The sequence below is a fragment of the Manihot esculenta genome, chromosome 4 (assembly GCF_001659605.2).
Source record: "Manihot esculenta cultivar AM560-2 chromosome 4, M.esculenta_v8, whole genome shotgun sequence".
NCBI lineage: Eukaryota > Viridiplantae > Streptophyta > Magnoliopsida > Malpighiales > Euphorbiaceae > Manihot > Manihot esculenta.
In genome coordinates, this window is record NC_035164.2 from 13,322,221 (window position 1) to 13,341,586 (window position 19,366).

Genomic DNA, 19,366 nt, shown 5'->3' on the forward strand with positions numbered 1-19,366 from the left:
CCCAACCAGCATTAGGGAGATTAGATCATTCCTTGGACATGCTGGTTTTTACAGGAGGTTCATCAAGGATTTCTCCAAGATAACTCAGCCTTTGTGCAGGTTGTTACAGCAGGATGTGACATTCAACTTTGATGACAGCTGCAAAACAGCTTTTGATTGGATCAAATCACTGCTGATTTCTGCCCCAATCATCCAGCCCCCTGACTGGACCCTTTCATTTGAGATCATGTGCGATGCCAGCAACTTTGCTGTAGGAGCAGTGTTGGGACAGCGTGTAGGTAATTCTCCTCATGTCATACACTATGCCTCACGCACCTTAGATGCTGCACAATGCAACTATTCTACCACAGAAAAAGAGTTGCTGGCTGTTGTGTTTGCATTGGAGAAGTTTCGGTCCTATCTACTTGGGACAAAGGTGATTATCTACTCAGACCATGTTGCATTGAGGTATTTAATCAAGAAAAAGGAGTCCAAACCAAGGCTGGTGCGATGGATATTGCTGTTGCAAGAGTTTGACTTGGAGATCCGTGACAAGAAAGGCAAGGAGAACCTCGTAGCTGACCACCTCAGCAGAATACTTTCAGAAATGGAGCCATGCCCCATCAATGAGACCTTCCCTGACGAGCACCTCTTTGCTGTCCAAGAAGAGGAACCATGGTATGCTGATATTGTAAATTTCCTTGCCACAGAAGATTTACCTACTGATTTGCCCAAAACAATTTTGTTTATAATGTATGAGTATATTATTTTGAGGTAAGTAAGGCACTGTCGTTTATTTTGCGCCTAATCGTTTCTTTTTTAATGTTCCTGATTTTAAACTAATTAAAGTGAACAATTAAAGTTTTATTTTAATTGAACATTTGAATAAATGATTACCAATAAATAACAAGTTTGTTTATTATGTTTATGTATAATATTTCGAGGTAAGAAAGGCATTGTTATTTATTTGCGCCCATCATTTCTTTTTTAATGTTTAGGCACTGTTGTTTATTTTACGCCCTATTGCTTCTTTTTTACTGTTTTTGACTTTAAACTAACTAAAGTGAACAATTAAAGTTTTGTTTTAATTGAATATTTGAATAAATGATTACTAATGAATAATAATTTTGTTTATAATGTATGAGTATAATATTTTGGGGTAAGAAAGGCACTATCGTTTATTTTGCGTCCAATAGTTTCTTTTTTATTGTTCTTAACGTTAAAGAAATTAAAAAAGTTTTATTTTAATTAAATATTTGAATAAATAATTACTAATAATTATTATATTTTTTTATAATGTATGAGTATAATATTTTTGGGTAAAAAAGTCATTGTTGTTTATTTTGCGCCCTATCGTTCCTTTTTTAATGTTCTTGACTTTAAACTAATTAAGGTGAACAATTTAAGTTTTATTTTCATTGAACATTTGAATAAATGATGTGTATAAGTATAATATTTTGTGGTAAGAAAGGCACTGTTATTTATTTTGCGTCTATCATTTCTTTTTTAATGTTTAGGCACTTTCATTTATTTTGTGCTTATTGTTTCTTTTTTTGATGTTCGTGGCTTTAAACTAATTAAAGTAAACAATTAAACTTTTATTTTAATTGAATATTTGAATAAATAATTACTAACTAATAACAATTTTGTTTATAATGTTTGAGTATAATATGTCATTTATTATGCGCCTCATCATTTCTTTTTTAATGTTTTTAACTTTAAACTAATTAAAGTCAACAATTAAAGTTTTATTTTAATTGAACATTTAAATAAATGATTTCTAATAGATAACAAGTTTGTTTATAATGTATAAGTATAATATTTTGGGATAAGCAAGGCACTGTCATTTATTTTAATTGAATATTTGAATAAATGACTACTAATGAATAACAATTTTCTTTATAATGTATGAGTATATTATTTTGGAGTACGTAAGACACTTTCGTTTATTTTGTCCCTAATCGTTTCTTTTTTAATGTTCCTGATTTTAAACTAATTAAAGTGAACAATTAAAGTTTTATTTTAATTGAACATTTGAATAAATGATTACCAATAAATAACAAGTTTGTTTATTATGTATACGTGTAATATTTTTGGGTAAGAAAGACATTGTTATTTATTTTGCGCCTATCGTTTCTTTTTTAATGTCTAGGCACTGTTGTTTATTTTGTTCCCTATTGTTTGTTTTTTTAATGTTCTTGAGTTTAAACTAACTAAAGTGAACAATTAAAGTTTTATTTTAATTGAATATTTGAATAAATGATTACTAATGAATAATAATTTTGTTTATAATGTATGAGTATAATATTTTGGGGTAAGAAAGGCACTATCGTTTATTTTGCGTCCAATCGTTTCTTTTTTATTGTTCTTAACGTTAAAGAAATTAAAAAAGTTTTATTTTAATTAAATATTTGAATAAATAATTACTAATAATTATTATATTTTTTTTATAATGTATTAGTATAATATTTTTGGGTAAGAAAGTCATTGTTGTTTATTTTGCGCCCTATCGTTTCCTTTTTAATGTTCTTCACTTTAAACTAATTAAAGTAAACAATTTAAGTTTTATTTTCATTAAAATTTGAATAAATGATGTGTATAAGTATAATATTTTGTGGTAAAAAGGCACTGTTATTTATTTTGCGTCTATCATTTCTTTTTTAATGTTCAGGCACTTTCATTTATTTTGTGCTTATTGTTTCTTTTTTTGATGTTCTTGGCTTTAAACTAATTAAAGTAAACAATTAAACTTTTATTTTAATTGAATATTTGAATAAATGATTACTAACTAATAAGAATTTTTTTTATAATGTTTGAGTATAATATGTCGTTTATTTTGTGTCTCATCGTTTCTTTTTTAATGTTTTTAACTTTAAACTAATTAAAGTCAACAATTAAAGTTTTATTTTAATTGAACATTTAAATAAATGATTTCTAATAGATAACAAGTTTGTTTATAATGTATAAGTATAATATTTTGGGATAAGCAAGGCACTGTCATTTATTTTAATTGAATATTTGAATAAATAAATACTAATAAATAACAATTTTGTTTATAATGTATGAGTATATTATTTTGGGGTAAGTAAGGCACTGTCGTTTATTTTGCGCCTAATCGTTTCTTTTTTAATGTTCCTGATTTTAAACTAATTAAAGTGAACAATTAAAGTTTTATTTTAATTGAACATTTGAATAAATGATTACCAATAAATAACAAGTTTGTTTATTATGTTTATGTTTAATATTTCGGGGTAAGAAAGGCATTATTATTTATTTCAGCCCATCATTTCTTTTTTAATGTTTAGGCACTATTGTTTATTTTGCGCCCTATTGCTTCTTTTTTACTGTTCTTGACTTTAAACTAACTAAAGTGAACAATTAAAGTTTTATTTTAATTGAATATTTGAATAAATGATTACTAATGAATAATAATTTTGTTTATAATGTATGAGTATAATATTTTAGGGTAAGAAAGACACTCTTATTTATTTTGCGACCAATAGTTTCTTTTTTATTGTTCTTAACGTTAAAGAAATTAAAAAAGTTTTATTTTAATTAAATATTTGAATAAATAATTACTAATAATTATTATATTTTTTTATAATGTATGACTATAATATTTTCGGGTAAGAAAGTCATTGTTGTTTATTTTGCGCCCTATTGTTTCTTTTTTAATGTTCTTGACTTTAAACTAATTAAAGTGAACAATTTAAGTTTTATTTTCATTGAACATTTCAATAAATAATGTGTATAAGTATAATATTTTGTGGTAAGAAAGACACTGTTATTTATTTTGCATCTATCATTTCTTTTTTAATGTTCAGGCACTTTCATTTATTTTGTGCTTATTGTTTCTTTTTTTGATGTTCGTGGCTTTAAACTAATTAAAGTAAACAATTAAACTTTTATTTTAATTGAATATTTGAATAAATGTTTACTAACTAATAACAATTTTGTTTATAATGTTTGAGTATAATATGTCGTTCATTATGCGCCTCATCGTTTCTTTTTTAATGTTTTTAACTTTAAACTAAATAAAGTCAACAATTAAAGTTTTATTTTAATTGAACATTTAAATAAATGATTTCCAACAGATAACAAGTTTGTTTATAATCTATAAGTATAATATTTTGAGATAAGCAAAGCACTGTCATTTATTTTAATTGAATATTTGAATAAATGACGAATAATCAATAACAATTTTGTTTATAATGTATGAGTATATTATTTTGGGGTAAGTAAGGCACTGTCGTTTATTTTGCGCCTAATCGTTTCTTTTTTAATGTTCCTGATTTTAAACTAATTAAAGTGAACAATTAAAGTTTTATTTTAATTGAACATTTGAATAAATGATTACCAATAAATAACAAGTTTGTTTATTATGTTTATGTATAATATTTCGGGGTAAGAAAGGCATTGTTATTTATTTGCGCCCATCATTTCTTTTTTAAAGTTTAGGCACTGTTGTTTATTTTGCGCCCTATTGTTTCTTTTTTACTGTTCTTGACTTTAAACTAACTAAAGTGAACAATTAAAGTTTTATTTTAATTGAATATTTGAATAAATGATTACTAATGAATAATAATTTTGTTTATAATGTATGAGTATAATATTTTGGGGTAAGAAAGGCACTATCGTTTATTTTGCATCTAATCGTTTCTTTTTTATTGTTCTTAACGTTAAAGAAATTAAAAAAGTTTTATTTTAATTAAATATTTGAATAAATAATTACTAATAATTATTATATTTTTTTATAATGTATGAGTATAATATTTTTGGGTAAGAAAGTCATTGTTGTTTATTTTGCGCCCTATCATTTCTTTTTTAATGTTCTTGACTTTAAACTAATTAAAGTGAACAATTTAAGTTTTATTTTCACTGAACATTTGAATAAATGATGTGTATAAGTATAATATTTTGTGGTAAGAAAGACACTGTTATTTATTTTGCGTCTATCATTTCTTTTTTAATGTTTAGGCACTTTCATTTATTTTGTGCTTATTGTTTCTTTTTTTGATGTTCGTGGCTTTAAACTAATTAAAGTAAACAATTAAACTTTTATTTTAATTGAATATTTGAATAAATAATTACTAACTAATAACAATTTTGTTTATAATGTTTGAGTATAATATGTCATTTATTATGCGCCTCATCGTTTCTTTTTTAATGTTTTTAACTTTAAACTAATTAAAGTCAACAATTAAAGTTTTATTTTAATTGAACATTTAAATAAATGATTTCTAATAGATAACAAGTTTGTTTATAATGTATAAGTATAATATTTTGGGATAAGCAAGGCACTGTCATTTATTTTAATTGAATATTTGAATAAATGACTACTAATGAATAACAATTTTCTTTATAATGTATGAGTATATTATTTTGGAGTAAGTAAGACACTTTCGTTTATTTTGTCCCTAATCGTTTCTTTTGTAATGTTCCTGATTTTAAACTAATTAAAGTGAACAATTAAAGTTTTATTTTAATTGAACATTTGAATAAATGATTACCAATAAATAACAAGTTTGTTTATTATGTATACGTGTAATATTTTTGGGTAAGAAAGACATTGTTATTTATTTTGCGCCTATCGTTTCTTTTTTAATGTCTAGGCACTGTTGTTTATTTTGTTCCCTATTGTTTGTTTTTTTAATGTTCTTGAGTTTAAACTAACTAAAGTGAACAATTAAAGTTTTATTTTAATTGAATATTTGAATAAATGATTACTAATGAATAATAATTTTGTTTATAATGTATGCGTATAATATTTTGGGGTAAGAAAGGCACTATCGTTTATTTTGCGTCCAATCGTTTCTTTTTTATTGTTCTTAACGTTAAAGAAATTAAAAAAGTTTTATTTTAATTAAATATTTGAATAAATAATTACTAATAATTATTATATTTTTTTTATAATGTATTAGTATAATATTTTTGGGTAAGAAAGTTATTGTTGTTTATTTTGCGCCCTATCGTTTCCTTTTTAATGTTCTTCACTTTAAACTAATTAAAGTAAACAATTTAAGTTTTATTTTCATTAAAATTTAAATAAATGATGTGTATAAGTATAATATTTTGTGGTAAAAAGGCACTGTTATTTATTTTGCGTCTATCATTTCTTTTTTAATGTTCAGGCACTTTCATTTATTTTGTGCTTATTGTTTCTTTTTTTGATGTTCTTGGCTTTAAACTAATTAAAGTAAACAATTAAACTTTTATTTTAATTGAATATTTGAATAAATGATTACTAACTAATAAGAATTTTTTTTATAATGTTTGAGTATAATATGTCGTTTATTTTGCGCCTCATCGTTTCTTTTTTAATGTTTTTAACTTTAAACTAATTAAAGTCAACAATTAAAGTTTTATTTTAATTGAACATTTAAATAAATGATTTCTAATAGATAACAAGTTTGTTTATAATGTATAAGTATAATATTTTGGGATAAGCAAGGCACTGTCATTTATTTTAATTGAATATTTGAATAAATAAATACTAATAAATAACAATTTTGTTTATAATGTATGAGTATATTATTTTGGGGTAAGTAAGGCACATTCGTTTATTTTGCGCCTAATCGTTTCTTTTTTAATGTTCCTGATTTTAAACTAATTAAAGTGAACAATTAAAGTTTTATTTTAATTGAACATTTGAATAAATGATTACCAATAAATAACAAGTTTGTTTATTATGTTTATGTTTAATATTTCGGGGTAAGAAAGGCATTATTATTTATTTCAGCCCATCATTTCTTTTTTAATGTTTAGGCACTATTGTTTATTTTGCGCCCTATTGCTTCTTTTTTACTGTTCTTGACTTTAAACTTAAAAGAAGAGATAAAGAATGTATTTCTGCACCTTTATTCAAGAGTATACAGTAGCTTATATATACGGTTCTGTTCCTATAACTAAGGGAATACAAAATACAAACACACTTAAATAAGATATTTACAGCTAATACTATCTTAACAGAACTTATCATTAACACCCCCTCGCAAGCTATGAATTCCGTTGTAGAATTCGAAGCTTGGTTTTATGCTGAAGAAACCGAGAAGTTGATAATGGTTTTGTAAAAATATCAGCAAGCTGATCAAGAGAAGAAATATATTGAACAGCAATGTTACCAGCCTTGACTTGCTCTCTCACAAAGTGAAAGTCAACCTCAATGTGCTTTGTTCGTGCTTTGAAACAAGGATTCACAGCTAAATAAGAAGCCCCTATATTATCACACCAAATAATAGTGGGATTTGGAGTGGGTTGCTTCAATTCTTTGAGTAAAGACCGAATCCAAATAATTTCAGCAGTTGTATTGGCAACAGCTCGGTACTCAGCTTCAGTTGAAGAACGAGCCACAGTCGGTTGTTTCTTGGCTGACCAAGAAATAAGATTCGGTCCCAAATAAAGAGCAAATCCTCCAGTAGAACGACGATCATGTGCACTGCCAGCCCAATCGGCATCACAAAAGGCTTGTAATCGTTTATCACTGGATGGAGTTATATATAAGCCATGATGAATAGTATCGTTGACATAACGGAGCACTCGTTTACAGGCTGCCCAATGAGTATTCGTTGGTGCTGAAAGAAATTGACAAAGCTTGTTCACAGCAAAAGCAAGATCAGGTCGTGTAAGACAAGCGTATTGCAACGCACCAACCGTTCGCCGATAAAGATTAGGATCTGCCATTGGTTCTCCATCATTGATCTGCAATTGACAAGTAGTAGCCATAGGAGATTTGACTGAAGTAGCTTTGTCCATTTTTTGTGGCTAGAAGAAGATCGTGAAGATACTTATGTTGGGAAAGAAGTATCCCGTTGGGAAGATGGTGAACTTCAATGCCCAGAAAATAATGAAGTATTCCAAGATCACGAAGCTGGAATTCTGCATCAATTAAAGAAATACACTCCTGTACTACCAAATCAGTGCTCCCAGTGATGATAATATCATCTACATAAAGTAGAATATAAAGAACGTTACCCCCTTGTTCCCGGATAAACAGAGAAGAATCTGTATGAGAACCTGTAAATCCAATAGTAAACAAAAATGAACTCAAACGTTGAAACCATGCTCGTGGGGCCTGCTTGAGTCCATAAATTGATTTATTCAGTTTACACACAAATTGAGGGCAACGAGAATCAGAAAACCCAGGAGGCTGTGACATGTAAACAGTTTCCTCCAAATAGCCATTAAGAAATGCATTGGATATGTCTAATTGACGAATAGACCAAAAAAGTGAAACGGCCAGAGAAAGAACAATGCGAATTGTTGTAGGTTTAATAACAGGACTGAAGGTAGCAGCATAGTCAATACCTTCAACCTGATTATAACCCTTCGCCACCAAACGAGCTTTGCATCGCTCAACAGAACCATCAGGATTCTTCTTAACTTTAAACACCCATTTGCAACCCACAATGTTGGTATGAGGTGGTTTTGGAACAAGGTCCCATGTCTTATGCTGAATTAATGCCGAAATCTCCTTACTCATCGCATCACGCCAAACTGGAATGTTGATAGCTTTAGAATAACAAGTGGGTTCAGTCAACCTGGCTCTGATACCATAAAAGAAGAGATAAAGAATGTATTTCTGCACCTTTATTCAAGAGTATACAGTAGCTTATATATACGGTTCTGTTCCTATAACTAAGGGAATACAAAATACAAACACACTTAAATAAGATATTTACAGCTAATACTATCTTAACAGAACTTATCATTAACAAAACTAACTAAAGTGAACAATTAAAGTTTTATTTTAATTGAATATTTGAATAAATGATTACTAATGAATAATAATTTTGTTTATAATGTATGAGTATAATATTTTGGGGTAAGAAAGACACTCTTATTTATTTTGCGTCCAATAGTTTCTTTTTTATTGTTCTTAACGTTAAAGAAATTAAAAAAGTTTTATTTTAATTAAATATTTGAATAAATAATTACTAATAATTATTATATTTTTTTATAATGTATGAGTATAATATTTTCGGGTAAGAAAGTCATTGTTGTTTATTTTGCGCCCTATTGTTTCTTTTTTAATGTTCTTGACTTTAAACTAATTAAAGTGAACAATTTAAGTTTTATTTTCATTGAACATTTCAATAAATAATGTGTATAAGTATAATATTTTGTGGTAAGAAAGACACTGTTATTTATTTTGCATCTATCATTTCTTTTTTAATGTTCAGGCACTTTCATTTATTTTGTGCTTATTGTTTCTTTTTTTGATGTTCGTGGCTTTAAACTAATTAAAGTAAACAATTAAACTTTTATTTTAATTGAATATTTGAATAAATGTTTACTAACTAATAACAATTTTGTTTATAATGTTTGAGTATAATATGTCGTTCATTATGCGCCTCATCGTTTCTTTTTTAATGTTTTTAACTTTAAACTAAATAAAGTCAACAATTAAAGTTTTATTTTAATTGAACATTTAAATAAATGATTTCCAACAGATAACAAGTTTGTTTATAATCTATAAGTATAATATTTTGAGATAAGCAAAGCACTGTCATTTATTTTAATTGAATATTTGAATAAATGACGAATAATCAATAACAATTTTGTTTATAATGTATGAGTATATTATTTTGGGGTAAGTAAGGCACTGTCGTTTATTTTGCGCCTAATCGTTTCTTTTTTAATGTTCCTGATTTTAAACTAATTAAAGTGAACAATTAAAGTTTTATTTTAATTGAACATTTGAATAAATGATTACCAATAAATAACAAGTTTGTTTATTATGTTTATGTATAATATTTCGGGGTAAGAAAGGCATTGTTATTTATTTGCGCCCATCATTTCTTTTTTAAAGTTTAGGCACTGTTGTTTATTTTGCGCCCTATTGTTTCTTTTTTACTGTTCTTGACTTTAAACTAACTAAAGTGAACAATTAAAGTTTTATTTTAATTGAATATTTGAATAAATGATTACTAATGAATAATAATTTTGTTTATAATGTATGAGTATAATATTTTGGGTAAGAAAGGCACTATCGTTTATTTTGCATCTAATCGTTTCTTTTTTATTGTTCTTAACGTTAAAGAAATTAAAAAAGTTTTATTTTAATTAAATATTTGAATAAATAATTACTAATAATTATTATATTTTTTTATAATGTATGAGTATAATATTTTTGGGTAAGAAAGTCATTGTTGTTTATTTTGCGCCCTATCATTTCTTTTTTAATGTTCTTGACTTTAAACTAATTAAAGTGAACAATTTAAGTTTTATTTTCACTGAACATTTGAATAAATGATGTGTATAAGTATAATATTTTGTGGTAAGAAAGACACTGTTATTTATTTTGCGTCTATCATTTCTTTTTTAATGTTTAGGCACTTTCATTTATTTTGTGCTTATTGTTTCTTTTTTTGATGTTCGTGGCTTTAAACTAATTAAAGTAAACAATTAAACTTTTATTTTAATTGAATATTTGAATAAATAATTACTAACTAATAACAATTTTGTTTATAATGTTTGAGTATAATATGTCATTTATTATGCGCCTCATCGTTTCTTTTTTAATGTTTTTAACTTTAAACTAATTAAAGTCAACAATTAAAGTTTTATTTTAATTGAACATTTAAATAAATGATTTCTAATAGATAACAAGTTTGTTTATAATGTATAAGTATAATATTTTGGGATAAGCAAGGCACTGTCATTTATTTTAATTGAATATTTGAATAAATGACTACTAATGAATAACAATTTTCTTTATAATGTATGAGTATATTATTTTGGAGTAAGTAAGACACTTTCGTTTATTTTGTCCCTAATCGTTTCTTTTTTAATGTTCCTGATTTTAAACTAATTAAAGTGAACAATTAAAGTTTTATTTTAATTGAACATTTGAATAAATGATTACCAATAAATAACAAGTTTGTTTATTATGTATACGTGTAATATTTTTGGGTAAGAAAGACATTGTTATTTATTTTGCGCCTATCGTTTCTTTTTTAATGTCTAGGCACTGTTGTTTATTTTGTTCCCTATTGTTTTTTTTTTAATGTTCTTGAGTTTAAACTAACTAAAGTGAACAATTAAAGTTTTATTTTAATTGAATATTTGAATAAATGATTACTAATGAATAATAATTTTGTTTATAATGTATGAGTATAATATTTTGGGGTAAGAAAGGCACTATCGTTTATTTTGCGTCCAATCGTTTCTTTTTTATTGTTCTTAACGTTAAAGAAATTAAAAAAGTTTTATTTTAATTAAATATTTGAATAAATAATTACTAATAATTATTATATTTTTTTATAATGTATTAGTATAATATTTTTGGGTAAGAAAGTTATTGTTGTTTATTTTGCGCCCTATCGTTTCCTTTTTAATGTTCTTCACTTTAAACTAATTAAAGTAAACAATTTAAGTTTTATTTTCATTAACATTTGAATAAATGATGTGTATAAGTATAATATTTTGTGGTAAAAAGGCACTGTTATTTATTTTGCGTCTATCATTTCTTTTTTAATGTTCAGGCACTTTCATTTATTTTGTGCTTATTGTTTCTTTTTTTGATGTTCTTGGCTTTAAACTAATTAAAGTAAACAATTAAACTTTTATTTTAATTGAATATTTGAATAAATGATTACTAACTAATAAGAATTTTTTTATAATGTTTGAGTATAATATGTCGTTTATTTTGCGCCTCATCGTTTCTTTTTTAATGTTTTTAACTTCAAACTAATTAAAGTCAACAATTAAAGTTTTATTTTAATTGAACATTTAAATAAATGATTTCTAATAGATAACAAGTTTGTTTATAATGTATAAGTATAATATTTTGGGATAAGCAAGGCACTGTCATTTATTTTAATTGAATATTTGAATAAATGAATACTAATGAATAACAATTTTGTTTATAATGTATGAGTATATTATTTTGGGGTATGTAAGGCACTGTCGTTTATTTTGCGCCTAATCGTTTCTTTTTTAATGTTCCTGATTTTAAACTAATTAAAGTGAACAATTAAAGTTTTATTTTAATTGAACATTTGAATAAATGATTACCAATAAATAACAAGTTTGTTTATTATGTTTATGTATAATATTTCGGGGTAAGAAAGGCATTATTATTTATTTCAGCCCATCATTTCTTTTTTAATGTTTAGGCACTATTGTTTATTTTGCGCCCTATTGCTTCTTTTTTACTGTTCTTGACTTTAAACTAACTAAAGTGAACAATTAAAGTTTTATTTTAATTGAATATTTGAATAAATGATTACTAATGAATAATAATTTTGTTTATAATGTATGAGTATAATATTTTGGGGTAAGAAAGACACTATCATTTATTTTGCGTCCAATCGTTTCTTTTTTATTGTTCTTAACGTTAAAGAAATTAAAAAAGTTTTATTTTAATTAAATATTTGAATAAATAATTACTAATAATTATTATATTTTTTATAATGTATGAGTATAATATTTTCGGGTAAGAAAGTCATTGTTGTTTATTTTGCGCCCTATTGTTTCTTTTTTAATGTTCTTGACTTTAAACTAATTAAAGTGAACAATTTAAGTTTTATTTTCATTGAACATTTCAATAAATAATGTGTATAAGTATAATATTTTGTGGTAAGAAAGACACTGTTATTTATTTTGCATCTATCATTTCTTTTTTAATGTTCAGGCACTTTCATTTATTTTGTGCTTATTGTTTCTTTTTTTGATGTTCGTGGCTTTAAACTAATTAAAGTAAACAATTAAACTTTTATTTTAATTGAATATTTGAATAAATGTTTACTAACTAATAACAATTTTGTTTATAATGTTTGAGTATAATATGTCGTTCATTATGCGCCTCATCGTTTCTTTTTTAATGTTTTTAACTTTAAACTAAATAAAGTCAACAATTAAAGTTTTATTTTAATTGAACATTTAAATAAATGATTTCCAACAGATAACAAGTTTGTTTATAATCTATAAGTATAATATTTTGAGATAAGCAAAGCACTGTCATTTATTTTAATTGAATATTTGAATAAATGACGAATAATCAATAACAATTTTGTTTATAATGTATGAGTATATTATTTTGGGGTAAGTAAGGCACTGTCGTTTATTTTGCGCCTAATCGTTTCTTTTTTAATGTTCCTGATTTTAAACTAATTAAAGTGAACAATTAAAGTTTTATTTTAATTGAACATTTGAATAAATGATTACCAATAAATAACAAGTTTGTTTATTATGTTTATGTATAATATTTCGGGGTAAGAAAGGCATTGTTATTTATTTGCGCCCATCATTTCTTTTTTAAAGTTTAGGCACTGTTGTTTATTTTGCGCCCTATTGTTTCTTTTTTACTGTTCTTGACTTTAAACTAACTAAAGTGAACAATTAAAGTTTTATTTTAATTGAATATTTGAATAAATGATTACTAATGAATAATAATTTTGTTTATAATGTATGAGTATAATATTTTGGGTAAGAAAGGCACTATCGTTTATTTTGCATCTAATCGTTTCTTTTTTATTGTTCTTAACGTTAAAGAAATTAAAAAAGTTTTATTTTAATTAAATATTTGAATAAATAATTACTAATAATTATTATATTTTTTTATAATGTATGAGTATAATATTTTTGGGTAAGAAAGTCATTGTTGTTTATTTTGCGCCCTATCATTTCTTTTTTAATGTTCTTGACTTTAAACTAATTAAAGTGAACAATTTAAGTTTTATTTTCACTGAACATTTGAATAAATGATGTGTATAAGTATAATATTTTGTGGTAAGAAAGACACTGTTATTTATTTTGCGTCTATCATTTCTTTTTTAATGTTCAGGCACTTTTATTTATTTGGTGCTTATTGTTTCTTTTTTTGATGTTCGTGGCTTTAAACTAATTAAAGTAAACAATTAAACTTTTATTTTAATTGAATATTTGAATAAATGATTACTAACTAATAACAATTTTGTTTATAATGTTTGAGTATAATATGTCGTTTATTATGCCCCTCATCGTTTCTTTTTTAATGTTTTTATCTTTAAACTAATTAAAGTCAACAATTAAAGTTTTATTTTAATTGAACATTTAAATAAATGATTTCTAATAGATAACAAGTTTGTTTCTAGTGTATAAGTATAATATTTTGGGATAAGCAAGGCATTGTCATTTATTTTAATTGAATATTTGAAAAAATAACTACTAATGAATAACAATTTTGTTTATAATGTATGAGTATATTATTTTGGGATAACTAAGGCATTGTCGTTTATTTTGCGCCTAATCGTTTCTTTTCTAATATTCCTGATTTTAAACTAATTAAAGTGAACAATTAAAGTTTTATTTTAATTGAACATTTGAATAAATGATTAATAATAAATAACAAGTTTTTTTAGTATGTTTATGTATAATATTTCGGGGTAAGAAAGGCATTGTTATTTATTTGCGCCCATCATTTCTTTTTTAATGTTTAGGCACTGTTGTTTATTTTGCGCCCTATTATTTCTTTTTTACTGTTCTTGTTTTTAAACTAATTAAAGTGAACAATTAAAATTTTATTTTAATTGAATATTTGAATAAATGATTACTAATGAATAACAATTTTGTTTATAATGTATGAATATAATATTTTGGGGTAAGAAAGGCACTATCGTTTATTTTGCGCCTAATCGTTTCTTTTTTAATGTTCTTAACATTAAAATAATTAAACAAGTTTTATTTTAATTAAATATTTGAATAAATAATTACTAATAATTATTATTTTTTTATAATATATGAGTATAATATTTTGGCGTTAGAAAGGTACTGTTGTTTATTTTGCACCCCTTCGTTTCTTTTTTCATGTTCTTGACTTTAAACTAATTATAGTAAACAATTTAAGTTTTATTTTCATTGAACATTTGAATAAATGATGTGTATAAGTATAATATTTTGTGGTAAGAAAGGCACTGTTATTTATTTTGCGTCTATCATTTCTTTTTTAATGTTCAGGCACTTTCATTTATTTTGTGCTTATTGTTTCTTTTTTTGATATTCTTTGCTTTAAACTAATTAAAATAAACAATTAAACTTTTATTTTAATTGAATATCTGAATAAATGATTACTAAATAATAACAATTTTGTTTATAATGTTTGAGTATAATATGTCGTTTATATTGCGCCTCATCGTTTCTCTTTTAATTTTTTGACTTTAAAGTAATTAAAGTCAACAATTAAAGTTTTATTTTAATTGAACATTTAAATAAATGATTTCTAATAGATAACAACTTTGTTTATAATGTATAAGTATAATATTTTGGGATAAGCAAGGCACTGTCATTTATTTTAATTCAATATTTGAATAAATGACTACTAATGAATAAGAATTTTAATTATAATGTATGAGTATATTATTTTGGGGTAAGTAAGGCACTGTCGTTTATATTGCGCCTAATCGTTTCTTTTTTAATGTTCCTGATTTTAAACTAATTAAATTGAACAATTAAAGTTTTATTTTAACTAAACATTTGAATAAATTATTACCAGTAGATAACAAGTTTGTTTATTATGTATACGTATAATATTTTTGGATAAGAAAGATATTGTTATTTATTTTGCGCCTATTGTTTGTTTTTTAATGTCTAGGCACTGTCGTTTATTTTGTGCCCTATTGTTTCTTTTTTTAATGTTCTTGACTTTAAACTAACTACAGTGAACAATTAAAGTTTTATTTTAATTGAATATTTGAATAAATGATTACTAATGAATAATAATTTTGTTTATAATGTATGAGTATAATATTTTGGGGTAAGAAAGGCACTATCGTTTATTTTGCGTCCAATCGTTTCTTTTTTATTGTTCTTAACGTTAAAGAAATTAAAAAAGTTTTATTTTAATTAAATATTTGAATAAATAATTACTAATAATTATTTTTTTATAATATATGAGTATAATATTTTGGTGTTAGAAAGGTACTGTTGTTTATTTTGCGCCCCTTCGTTTCTTTTTTCATGTTCTTGACTTTAAACTAATTAAAGTAAACAATTTAAGTTTTATTTTCATTGAACATTTGAATAAATGATGTGTATAAGTATAATATTTTGTGGTAAGAAACGCACTGTTATTTATTTTGTATCATTTCTTTTTTAATGTTCAGGCACTTTCCTTTATTTTGTGCTTATTGTTTCTTTTTTTGATATTCTTGGCTTTAAACTAATTAAAGTAAACAATTAAACTTTTATTTTAATTGAATATCTGAATAAATGATTACTAAATAATATTAATTTTGTTTATAATGTTTGAGTATAATATGTCGTTTATTTTGCGCCTCATCGTTTCTTTTTTAATGTTTTTAACTTTAAACTAATTAAAGTCAACAATTAAAGTTTTATTTTAATTAAACATTTAAATAAATGACTTCTAATACATAACAAGTTTGTTTATAATGTATAAGTATAATATTTTGGGATAAGCAAGGCACCGTCATTTATTTTAATTAAATATTTGAATAAATGACTAGTAATGAATAACAATTTTGTTTATAATGTATCAGTATATTATTTTGGGGTAAGTAAGGCACTATCGTTTATTTTACGCCTAATCGTTTCTTTTTTAATGTTCCTGATTTTAAATTAATTAAAGTGAACAATTAAAGTTTTATTTTAATTGAACATTAGAATAAATGATTACCAATAAACAACAAGTTTGTTTATTATGTTTATGTATAATATTTTGGGATAAGAAAGACATTGTTATTTATTTGCGCCCATCATTTCTTTTTTAATGTTTAGGCACTGTTGTTTATTTTGCGCCCTATTGTTACTTTTTCTAATGTTCTTGACTTTAAACTAATTAAAGTGAACAATTAAAATTTTCTTTTAATTGAATATTTGAATAAATGATTACTAATGAATAACAATTTTGTTTATAATGTATGGGTATAAAATTTTGGGGTAAGAAAGGCACTATCGTTTATTTTGCGCCCAATCGTTTCTTTTTAAATGTTCTTAACATTAAACTAATTAAACAAGTTTTATTTTAACTAAATATTTGAATAAATAATTACTGATAATTGTTATATTTTTTTTATAATGTATGAGTATAATATTTTGGCGTTAGAAAGGTACTGTTGTTTATTTTGCGCCCAATCGTTTCTTTTTTAATGTTCTTGACTTGAAACTAATTAAAGTAAACAATTTAAGTTTTATTTGCATTGAACATTTGAATAAATGATTACCAAATAGATAATAAGTTTGTTTATAATGTATAAGTATAATATTTTGGGGTAAGAAATGCACTGTTATTTATTTTGTGTCTATCATTTCTTTCTTAATGTCCAGGCACTATCATTTATTTTGTGCCCATTGCTTCTTTTTTTGATGTTCTTGGCTTTAAACTAAATAAGGTAAACAATTAAACTTTTATTTTAATTGAATATTTGAATAAATGATTACTAATTTTTAACAATTTTGTTTGTAATGTTTGAGTATAATATGTCGTTTATTTTGCGCATCATCGTTTCTTTTTTAATTTTTTGACTTTAAAGTAATTAAAGTCAACAATTAAAGTTTTATTTTAATTGAACATTTAAATAAATGATTTCTAATAGATAACAAGCTTGTTTATAATGTATAAGTATAATATTTTGGGATAAGTAAGGCACTGTCATTTATTTTAATTGAATATTTGAATAAATGACTACTAATGAATAACAATTTTATTTACAATGTATGAGTATATTATTTTGGGGTAAGTAAGGCACTGTCGTTTATTTTGTGCCTAATCGTTTCTTTTTTAATGTTCCTGATTTTAAACTAATTAAAGTGATGTTCAAGAACGAGAGAGAGAGAGAAAACATTCTGGTTTTATTTCAAATGGAAAGAAAAAATGTCGTTTTGTTCCATTTCTGGAAGCTTGTATCTTCCTTATAAGACAAAAGACCAGCTCGTGCACATCATGTGCAAGAGACCAAAACAACTGTCCTAAAACGACACTGTATAAACGACATACATAACCAAAGTGAAACTAACAGAAAACGATGTAGTTTTGACACCCCCTCCTCAAGTTGAAGCTGGTAAAGGCAAAAGGTTCAACTTGTGAGTGAGATTAACATGGCGACATGCTGGCAAGGCTTTTGTAAAGATGTCTGCCAACTGTTCTTCAGTAGGGAGATAATGAGGTAGTATGAACCCCTGTTGAAGCTGATCTCTGACGAGGTGACAGTCTATTTCGATGTGCTTGGTGCGTTCGTGAAACACTGGGTTCGCAGCTATATGCATGGCCGCCTTGCTGTCACAGTGTAGTGGGATTGGCAACGGGACAGTGACCTGCAAATCCTGCAAAATGTAGCTAATCCAGAGGAGCTCACATACTGTGTTAGCCATGGCACGATACTCAGCCTCAGCTGAGGATTTAGAAACAGTAGGTTGTTTCTTAGTCTTCCAAGAGACAAGGCAAGGTCCCAAATATATGCAATAACCAGAAAGTGATTTTCTGGAGTAAGTACAAGCAGCCCAATCAGAGTCACAATATGCATTTAGCGACATATCAGCACTTACAGGAAAATAAAGGCCTTGTTGTAAGGAACCTTTAAGATAACGAAGCACATGTAAAGCTGCCTCCCAATGAGGCTTTCGAGGCATGCTCATAAACTGGCTTAAGTGCTGGACAGCATAGCAAATATCAGGCCTTGTGAGATTAATGTAAAGCAATCTGCCAAGGAGCCTTCTATACATGTCAGGTGTATCAAAAGGCTCCCCTGTATCAGGAGATAAGTGTAAACCTTGAGGTAAAGGACAGGAGGCAGGCTTACAATTGAACATACCTGCATCCTTCAATACATCTGAAATGTATTTAGTTTGACTAATGAAGGTTGCTTGACTGGATCGAGCAATCTCTAGACCCAAAAAATATTTCATGGGCCCCAAGTCTTTAACAGTAAACTTCGAGTGTAAAGCAAGCTTGCACTCAGTTATAGCATCAATAGAGTTTCCAGTGAGAATGATATCATCAACATAAACAAGTAATATCAGAGTTATAGTATCAGTATGCTGTGTAAACAAGCAGTGATCATGAGGAGATTGCACAAAGCCTAAATTTTTGAGGAAGTTGGTGAATTCAATGTTCCATTGCCTAGAGGCCTGTTTAAGCCCATATAAGGACCTTTTTAGCAAGCAAACATCCCCAGGCTGGGCTTTGTGATATCCCTGTGGAGGTGTCATGTACACCTCCTCATCCAAATGTCCATGCAAAAAAGCATTATTTATGTCTAGTTGGAAAATAGGCCACTGTCTAAATGTGGCAAGAGCAATGAAAATTCTCACAGTGGTAAGTTTGGCCACAGGAGAAAATCTGTCCTTGTAGTCCAGGCCCTCTATTTGGTTGTATCCTTTAGCAACCAGCCGAGCCTTATACCTTTCTACATCCCCATTTGGTTTAAACTTCACTTTATATATCCACTTA